At 38.0% G+C, this 8984-nt stretch overlaps 1 non-coding gene across 1 annotated transcript; it reads right to left on the bottom strand.

The window, feature by feature from the left end:
* Positions 1-1211: 1211 nt before the first annotated feature.
* On the bottom strand, positions 1212-1318 carry LOC148565827 (small nucleolar RNA R71). The gene has a single exon (XR_015885206.1). It is a non-coding gene; the product is annotated as a small nucleolar RNA R71 (small nucleolar RNA).
* Between the last annotated feature and the right edge of the window lie 7666 nt (positions 1319-8984).

Raw genomic sequence — 8984 nt, 5'->3', positions numbered from 1 at the left:
TTATGTTTATGTCATAATACTTGAATTTTACTAATTGACATGTTACAGTTTATTTGGATGCTGTACCACACTCTTGAGGTTATTCAAGTAGTCCATCCTGATATCTTTAGGCCTGAGCACACACACTTATTGAAGTCGACTACTGTGTTGATTTACTTTGTATCAATTGCGTAGCATCAGGTTGACAGAGTTCTATCTCAGCTTGAGAGAGTTCAGCACATCTCCGATCCAACCAACCAATCCCTGTGGGATTCAACCTCACTTTACAGTGAGTTTTTACTTGACGACAAACCGGTGCACTTGCCGGTAAGAAATTTGTTGAGAGGCAAATTTTAGTGAATGAAGTTTATGGCGCCGTTGCTGGGGATTAGTTTTGTATTGACAATTACTAAATTGGAGGATAACTAGATTGAGCACTTTTCTTTTCTTTTGATTAATTGAAATTTTAATTTCAGCTGTTCATTTTCGTTTTTCTGCAATTTTAGTTGTTTCTCTTTAATTTCTTTATTCTCTTACTTTCCAGCAAGTTAACCCACTACCCATTTGATAAATTGCTCTAACCAAGCTAACTATACTCTGTTTTAGTGAATTCTGCATTTGCTGTTTCTTGTACTTGTTCCTTGTATGATAGGTAGGAGAAAGGAAACCTCAACCTCGTTTGATAGTGAACCAGAAAGAACCTTCCTGAGATTAAGGAGGGAAGCAAGAGGAAAGAGGGCTGTTGGTGCAGAAGAAGAGGAGGAAGACTTGGATATAACCATGGAGGATGATATGGAAAACCATCATGAAGGAGAGGTGAACAATCATGCCAGAAGAGGTGCGGCCAACCCTGCTGGACAAGAGAGGAGAGTTCTGGGATCATACATCAATCCAAACCCAGGAAACTGTGGTAGCAGCATTCAAAAGCCAACTATCCATGCTAATAATTTCGAATTGAAGCCTCAGCTCATAACTCTAGTCCAGAACAACTGTTCTTTTGGAGAAGTGCCCAAGAGGATCCTAATGAGCATCTCACTAAATTCCAAAGGATATGTGACACAGTTAAATCTAATGGTGTTCATCCTGACACCTATAGATTGCTACTATTTCCATTTTCTTTGAGGGACAAAGCATCAAAATAGCTAGAATCATTTCCCAAGGAAAGCTTGACAACCTGGGAGGATGTAGTGAATAGATTCTTGACAAGGTTCTACCCTCCACAAAAAGTAAATAGGCTGAGAACTGAAGTGCAGACATTCAGACAGCAGGATGGCAAGACTATTTATGAAGCATAGGAGAGGTTCAAGGATTTGACAAGGAAGTGCCCCCTGATATGTTTAATGAGTGGGTGCAACTTCATATCTTTTATGAAGGGCTGAATTGTGAGTCAAAGAAAGCTGTACACCACTCATCTGGAGGTTTTCTTAACAAGAAGAAGACCATTGAAGAAGCCATTGATGTTATAGTGATAGTGGTTGACAATGAGTATTTTTATGCCTCAGATAGGAGCAATGATGCGGGCAGAAATTGGCGAATTAAAAATTGTTGAAATATGTACGTTGCAAGTATAGTTCTTAACTCGCCAGAAATCCGCCTATCAAATTAGAAAGGTGTCACATAAAATTGAATTTAAAATACTGGGAGTATGAATCCCAGGTCGTCTCCCAACGAGTTGCAGAAAAGTGTGCTATTTTATTAATCAGAGGTTTTCAAAAAAGGTTTGAATTGGGCAAACAGGAATTTAAATTGATGAATTTGAATAATTTCAATAAAGGCCTTGACTGGGAATTGATTAGTTGGAATCCCTATTATTGTTAGAATACTCTCAGGATTAATTGACAATTAAAGGTTATCCTGTTTTGTTATCCTTCGCTAGGTGAAGGAAATTCAAACAAGTTGGATTGCTATATCCGTTCACAAGTTGCAATCCACTTAATAAAAAGGGATTGGTATTAGTGATTAGGAGGCAATCCAACCATAAACCCAATTACAATTTTTCTTTCAAGCCTTCCAACTCAAGGGTTCCTTTCAATCAATTCCCCATCAAGTTAGGGAACTACTCGCTCATTGTGAATGTAAAATTCATAGCATATAAAAAAGAATTAAAGAAAGACATTGTAAATAAAGTTAAAATATTTGATTAAAAATAAAAGTGATCCTTATATTAAATAATCCTAAGAATATTCCAATGGTAAAATTAAACAAAGCAAAGAACATGGAAGAGTATGACCAAGTAAAGAAAACGAACTAGAATGACGAAGTCTTGATGAGGTAATAACTCTTCTCAATATCCCAAACTATGAATGTAAAATAATAATCCTAAAAACTATGAATGTGTAGAGAGAAAAACCTAGAGGAGGAGTAAAACTAGATCTAAAACTAAAATTGTGTAGAATGAATGTTGTGCTTGGTTTCTGCATGTTCTCTAGCTCTAGTCTGTTGTTCCGGGCCGAAAACTGGGTCAAGATAGGGACCAAAATCGTCCCCAGCGAATCTGCAAATTATGCAGATCGCGCACGTCACGCGATCGCGTCGCTCATGCGGACGCGTCATTCGCGTTTCTGCTTTGCCACGCAGACGCGTCGTCCATGCGGCCGCGTCACTCGTGCTATTCCATGCCACGCGGTCGCGTCATCCATGCGGTCGCGTCGCTTCTCGCTGGTCATCTCCTCAATTTCTTGTGTTCCTTCCATTTTTGCAGGCTTCCCTTCCAATCTCCAACTCATTCATGCCCTATAAAGCCTGAAACACTTAGCACACAGATCACGGCATCGAATGGAATAAGGGAGAAATAAAATACATAATTAAAAGTCTCTAGGAAGCAAGTTTTCAACCATAAAACATCTTTAGGAAGGAAATATAAATGCATGCTTATTTAATGAATAAGTGGATAAAGATCATGATAAAACCACACAATTAAACACAATATAAACCATAAAATAGTGGTTATCAAGCAACAACAGGGGAGTCTTGGAATTAAACCATATGGATGCAATCCTAGCCCAGAATAAGATGATCACCAAGTAACTGGCTGAATTTACCAAGCAAATGGAGAAGAATCAGGCTGCAGCTATCCACACTCAACCATCACCTCAAGGAGAGTTGGACATAGAAGAAGGAGTTAACTGGGAGGAAGCTAATTACCTTGGAAATTCATCTAGGCAAGCTCATGATCTATATTCTAAAACCTATAACTCTGGTTGGAGGAACCACCCAAACTTTGGGTGGGGGAACTAACAAAACTAAGGCCAACACCACAGACCCCATAATCCAAACCAGTATAACAACTCCACTCACCAAAACTCCAACCAAAAACCATACCAGACCATACAAAGTACTTATTCACAACCACTATACCAAAATCACAATAACCATTCTCAACATCTCAATCCCAACCAACCATCACCACATGAGAATGACAGAATGGCCAAAATGGAAGCTATACTTGCAAACCTTTACAAGAAGTCTGAAGACATGAAAAAATTCAGGGCAGAAGTAAGAGGTAGTATAAAAAGCCGATGGGAGGTTATTAAGAATCTCGAATCTCAGGTAGGACAGCTTTCACATCAGACTCCAAAGTCCACTGATAGTTTCCCGAGTGATACTGAGAAAAATCCAAGAGGAAAACTAAAGAAAGTAAGGTGGGAAGAATGCAAGTCAATCAATCTAAGCAGTAAAGAAGTTTTGAAGGAAGAAAGTTCCCGACACTCAGAGCATGATGAAGGAAAGTCAAGGAAGAATGTAAGGGAGATAGAAGAAATGGCTAGCCCTGAACAGAGGAAGGAAGAAAAAGAGAAAGAAGTCCTCAAGCCTTTTATGCCACAAGTACCATTTCCCCAGAGACTCAGGGAAAGTGAGAAAGAAAGGTCATATTCAAGATTCCTAGATATGTTTGCATCTCTCAGTGTCAACATCCCCTTTATCAAAAATTTCCAACAGATGCCTACATACATCAAGTGCATAAAAGAGCTGCTCACCAAGAAAAGAACCTTAAAAGGGGGACAAACAGTGACAATGAACAAGGAATGTAGTGCCCTCATCAAAAAAGGCGTACTCCTGAAGAAAAAAGATCCAGGGAGCTTCCATATTCTATGTGCCATAGGAGAGACAAAAATTGACAGAGGATTTTGTGATCTAGGGGCTAGCATAAATGTGATGCCTCTGTCTCTTATGAAAAAGTTGCAAATCAATGAGCTGAGATCCACGGATGTGATCATCCAATTGGCAGATAAAACTCAGAAGCAGGCCGAAGGAGTAGTTAAAAATGTATTGGTGAAAGTAGGAAACTACTTTCTCCCCACTGACTTTGTTGTTCTGGACATGGATGAAAGTTACCTCCATCCCATTATTCTGGGGAGACCATTTCTAGCCACTGCTAGAGCACTGATAGATGTAGAACAAGGAGAGTTAATCCTGAGAATACATGATGAACATCTCACCTTCCATGTTTTCAAACCTACATCTGAGTCTGAACCAGAACCTAAAGAGCCAAAGGATGATCACAGCAACATGTGCACAAAGGAAAGCAACAGTGAATCAGTAGTTAAACCACTGAAGCAGTCCTTAGGGAACAAGCAAGAATTTTAAGAGATACAGCAACAAAGAGAATTCAAGAAAGAACTGAAGCCACAAGAGTTGGGAAGAGTAGCTAACGAGGAACCCCCTGACACAATAATCACTGGAGCACTACTGGAAGAAGAGAAAAGAGTTATGAAGAAATTGCCAAGAGGATGGAGAAATAAAAAAATTCTTACAGAAGATTTTTCCCCTGGAAACAAGGTGATATCAACCCACCATCCATTAATCTCAACACAGCTTCCGACACTTCCAACTCAGTTACCCCAAGTGTTCACAATCAAAAAGGTCCTTTCGTTGGAACATGTAGAAATCATCAAGGAATCAAGTGGAGAAAGCTTCACTGTGAGGGGAGAAGATTTGAGGCATTACAATCCACCCTAACAGTAAACCAACCGTCAAGCTAATGATGCTAAAGAAGCACTCCATGGGAGGCAGCCCATGATTTAGTTTCCTTGTTTTTGATGCTTCAGTATGAATAATAATTGTTGCTCTAACATGAATTCAAGCTCTAATAAACAATTTTGACAACTATCCATGACATTGTGAAGCATATGATCCAATTCTAAGTTTGATGTGCCTAAAGGCACACTAAGATACCTTTCAAAAATGATTATCATATTGTCATTTTGACATGTGTTTCTTAGAATATTTAGCCAAACATTAAGTTTAGTGTTCTATATATTGCAAGAACAAGTCATGAGAGTCAAAGTTCTTTTGAGTCTTGAAAGTCATGAAAGTGTAACCATGCTTATAATTTTTAGTTCATAGAAAAATAAAAGTGTTTTTTTTATGATGGTTAACCAAAAGTGACATTAATCCCGTTAAGATCTCAATGATAATACTTGGAGGAAGTAACACTTGAACTATATAACCAAACACTAAGTTTGGTATCCTCCAAGACTATATATAAGAGCACAAAAGGAGTCACGGTTGGTTGAACAAGCATAAGGAAAGCTAGTCAAAATTTTTAGCTGTAAACATTAATTGTTCTCTTGCCGCCACTTGCTAGTACTTACTTCTTTTGTCTTGTTATGATGGTTAGGTGAGCATAAGAACTATTTAATGAAATGGACAAGGCAATGGATGATAAAGATAGCATAAGGACAAAAAGTAAGTCACATGGTTTGAAGGGTGCTTCTTGGGTAGGGGTGTCAAAAATCCCCAGGAAGCGAGGATCCCCGCGGGGACCGCCCTGAATGGGGCCCCGATAGTGGGAAATTTCCCTGCGGGGACGGGGATGGGGGACAAAATTCCCCCGAAGCAGATGCGGGGACCCGAGCGGGGATCCCCGTCCCCGTCCCCGTATTCCTCACAATCCCCGAATATAGTAAATTACTTAAATATCCTTATGAATTTAATTTTTATTTTGGTTTTTAAGTAATTTCACTTTGCATATATATATATAGAAAAGTTAACCCTAACCCCACTTCCCAGTTCCCACTTCCCACTTCCAACATAGAGCGCCGCATTTGTTGTTCAACAGTGCTCCTCTCCTCGCGGAATCCTTCGTCTCTCTCTGCACCCTTCCTCTGCATTCTCTCCGTCGTCCCAACCAGCAACCTCCGACCACCATCGACACCCCTACTCGTCACTGTTTGTTTCAGCCGGCCCACACTGCATCATCACCGCACCGCCCCGTGTGCCCTGTTCCGTTCACTCTCTTCCCGTCGTTCGCCGCTCTTCTCTTCACCGGCGTTTCTGACCTCTTCAGCCATTTCTCTCTTATCCCTGGTAATATTCACTACTCTCTCCTTTTCTTCTTGTATTTTGGGATTTCAGTTCAGGTTTTTTCTTTTTTTCATGAATTTTGTTCTATGAATTTCTGATAATTAGTGGCTGCTTTTTTCATTTTTTTCATACTTTAATTTTTTTATTTTCTATTAATTTTGAATTCTAATTTTATTAGCTGTTGCCTGTTGATGAGTTTATGCTATGCTATTCTGTATTAATAATTTATATTTTGTAGAATGAAAAATTCTGATTTGCTGCACCATTTATATATTGAATTATAACCCAAAACGGTGATACATGAATCGACTAAACATAAAGCTGATTCACCTTCTTATTGTGCTTAATTTATTGGTTGAGCTACTTTAGTACAAGGATTAAGTGTGTTTCAGGCCTCAAGTTTCAGGTTCTCTGTTTGTTGTAGTAAGTGTTAGTTATGAGTTTTGATTGCAATTAGGATTCACTAAGTGGAATCTAGGGCCTTTTACAAATGTTTGGAAGGATTTAAGGAGTTTGAGGTTGTTGCAGGTTTAGAAGATGAATGGTTCTACTTCAGTTTTGGATTTTCTATTGAAAACTAGCTTAATTTTGTAGACTAGTAATTTCCCTTGCAATGCAAAATGTGATTGATTGCATGTGGTTGGAAGAAAGTAATACATAAGTTTCAATCCTTAAGAGTGATGTAATTAGTAATTTGAAATTATGTTTTAATCCAAGTTAAAGCACAAATCTTTTTTTTTTGGGGGCGTTTTGTCTTTAATTATTTTCTCTATAGGTTTTTTTTTCTTGTAATTCTGAAATTGGAATATATTGTTCCAGTGGTTCCTCAAAATTAAGCTATCTTGGCATTTGGATTGATTAGCTGAAGTTGGAAATGGTTAAAAGGTTAGCTGGCCAAAATGAGATGATGAAAAACAAAAAATACTAAGTGAGATCCTTAGAATATTGATTACCTAAGGGATGTAAAATAAACAATCTGACTTCACAAAAAGACCAAAACACAAGCTCTATAAACTGTTACTGCATGTGTATATAATAATGTAATCCATAACATCACATGTTTGATATTTTTCTATGTTATAGAAATCATTAAAGATCATACTATTTTTCTGAAGTTTTTTTTCTGAGCCACAAATTAGTAGTATGTTGTTTCCTGGTGCGGGATTAATTATATTGAATTAGAAAAGTACAATAACGAAAAAGGCACTCAATAGATTGGATTGTAAACTTGTTGAGGCGTTAATTTGTACTCAGCATTGGATACACTCTTCAGGTAAAAGTACTAATAACTCAAATTTTATTTCGTATTAAAGTTCAATTTCATGTTAAATTTAACTCTCGTAAATTGTTGGTTGATATAATATAGGTAAATCAGGGTCGAAAATTCCAATTCCTTGGGACTATATGATGGATATGGAGATTTAAGAGTTTAGGTAATTATTTTTTTATTATGTCAAATTCTTATTAATTATATGGATTTCTTGTTTATGATGTATGTTAACATATTCATGTTTGTGTTGTATTTTAACAGAGAACATGGAATTGTTTGTTAGAAGCTGAAGACTTTATTTTATGACTTTTTTTAAGAATGTATGTTGTATTTTAAAATTTTGTTTTATGAACTATGATCACTTGATTTTATATTTCTTTATTTATAAGTTGTAATCTTGGATAAGATATGTATGTTTGTGTGTTGTTTTGACATTTTGTGGTTTTTTTTTATATTTTTTTATGATAATTTTCATATAAATGTTCAACATAAGCAGATGGGGAATGGAGACCCGCGGGAAACACGGGAAACGTGGGGAATGGGAATGGGGACAATTATTCCCCATGGCGGGGAATGGGGCGGGAACGGGGACAAAATTTGAGGGCGGGAACGGGGAGCACGGAGGCATCCCCCGCCCCCGCCCCACCCCATTGACACCCCTATTCTTGGGAATAAAAATCTGCACATCTTGAGAAGAGGGACCTAGAAGACCGAAAAGATATGCTTAATGAAGAGGCAACTTTTGTCTTCATTCAACCTTGCATGCACACCCTTCATTCATCACCTGTCCCAAGGAATCCTAACCATCCATTCTTCATTAAAGCTTACTATAAATGGCTTCACTTGGACAATGCATATGAACCAAAATGTTCATACTTCTTGTGCTCTAAACAAATTCGGCTCTTGTGTTCTCTAAAGCCAAAGCCCAACTACCTTGTTTATGTGCAATAAATCATCCTCGTTCACTTGTTTCCACAACATTACCTAGCCTTCAAACCACCTTTTCATCAAGAGTTCATCACACTAATCACCCCTCTTCATAAACCTTCAACCTCTATTCGGTTAATCATAAAGGAAAGTATGGCATCTTCTTCTAGTTTCAAAAGAAGGAGAGGAAAGGAACTTATTACTGAGGAAGGTGAAAAGGACTATGATCAATGGAAGTTCAGATTATGGTATCACCAAATGCAACTTGGATGGATGAATGACAAAAAGATATATCCAGAAATCCCTTTCCAGCTACCAGAGGATGGATGCCCAGAAATAAGAGCCAAGATCAGAAAGAGAAAATGGGAAGCGCTCACCTCACCAATCACCAGGATTAATGCCAATATCATAAGGGAGTTTTATGCTAACACTGCAAGGCTGGATATGACCGAAGCCCCAACGTACAAGAGTTATGTACGGGGTGTAGAAGTAGACTTTAGTC

The sequence above is a fragment of the Arachis ipaensis genome, chromosome B5 (genome assembly GCF_059453495.1).
Source record: "Arachis ipaensis isolate K30076 ecotype BB chromosome B5, ASM5945349v1, whole genome shotgun sequence".
NCBI classification, from domain to species: Eukaryota; Viridiplantae; Streptophyta; class Magnoliopsida; order Fabales; family Fabaceae; genus Arachis; species Arachis ipaensis.
This window is presented reverse-complemented; position numbering and strand designations above follow the sequence as displayed.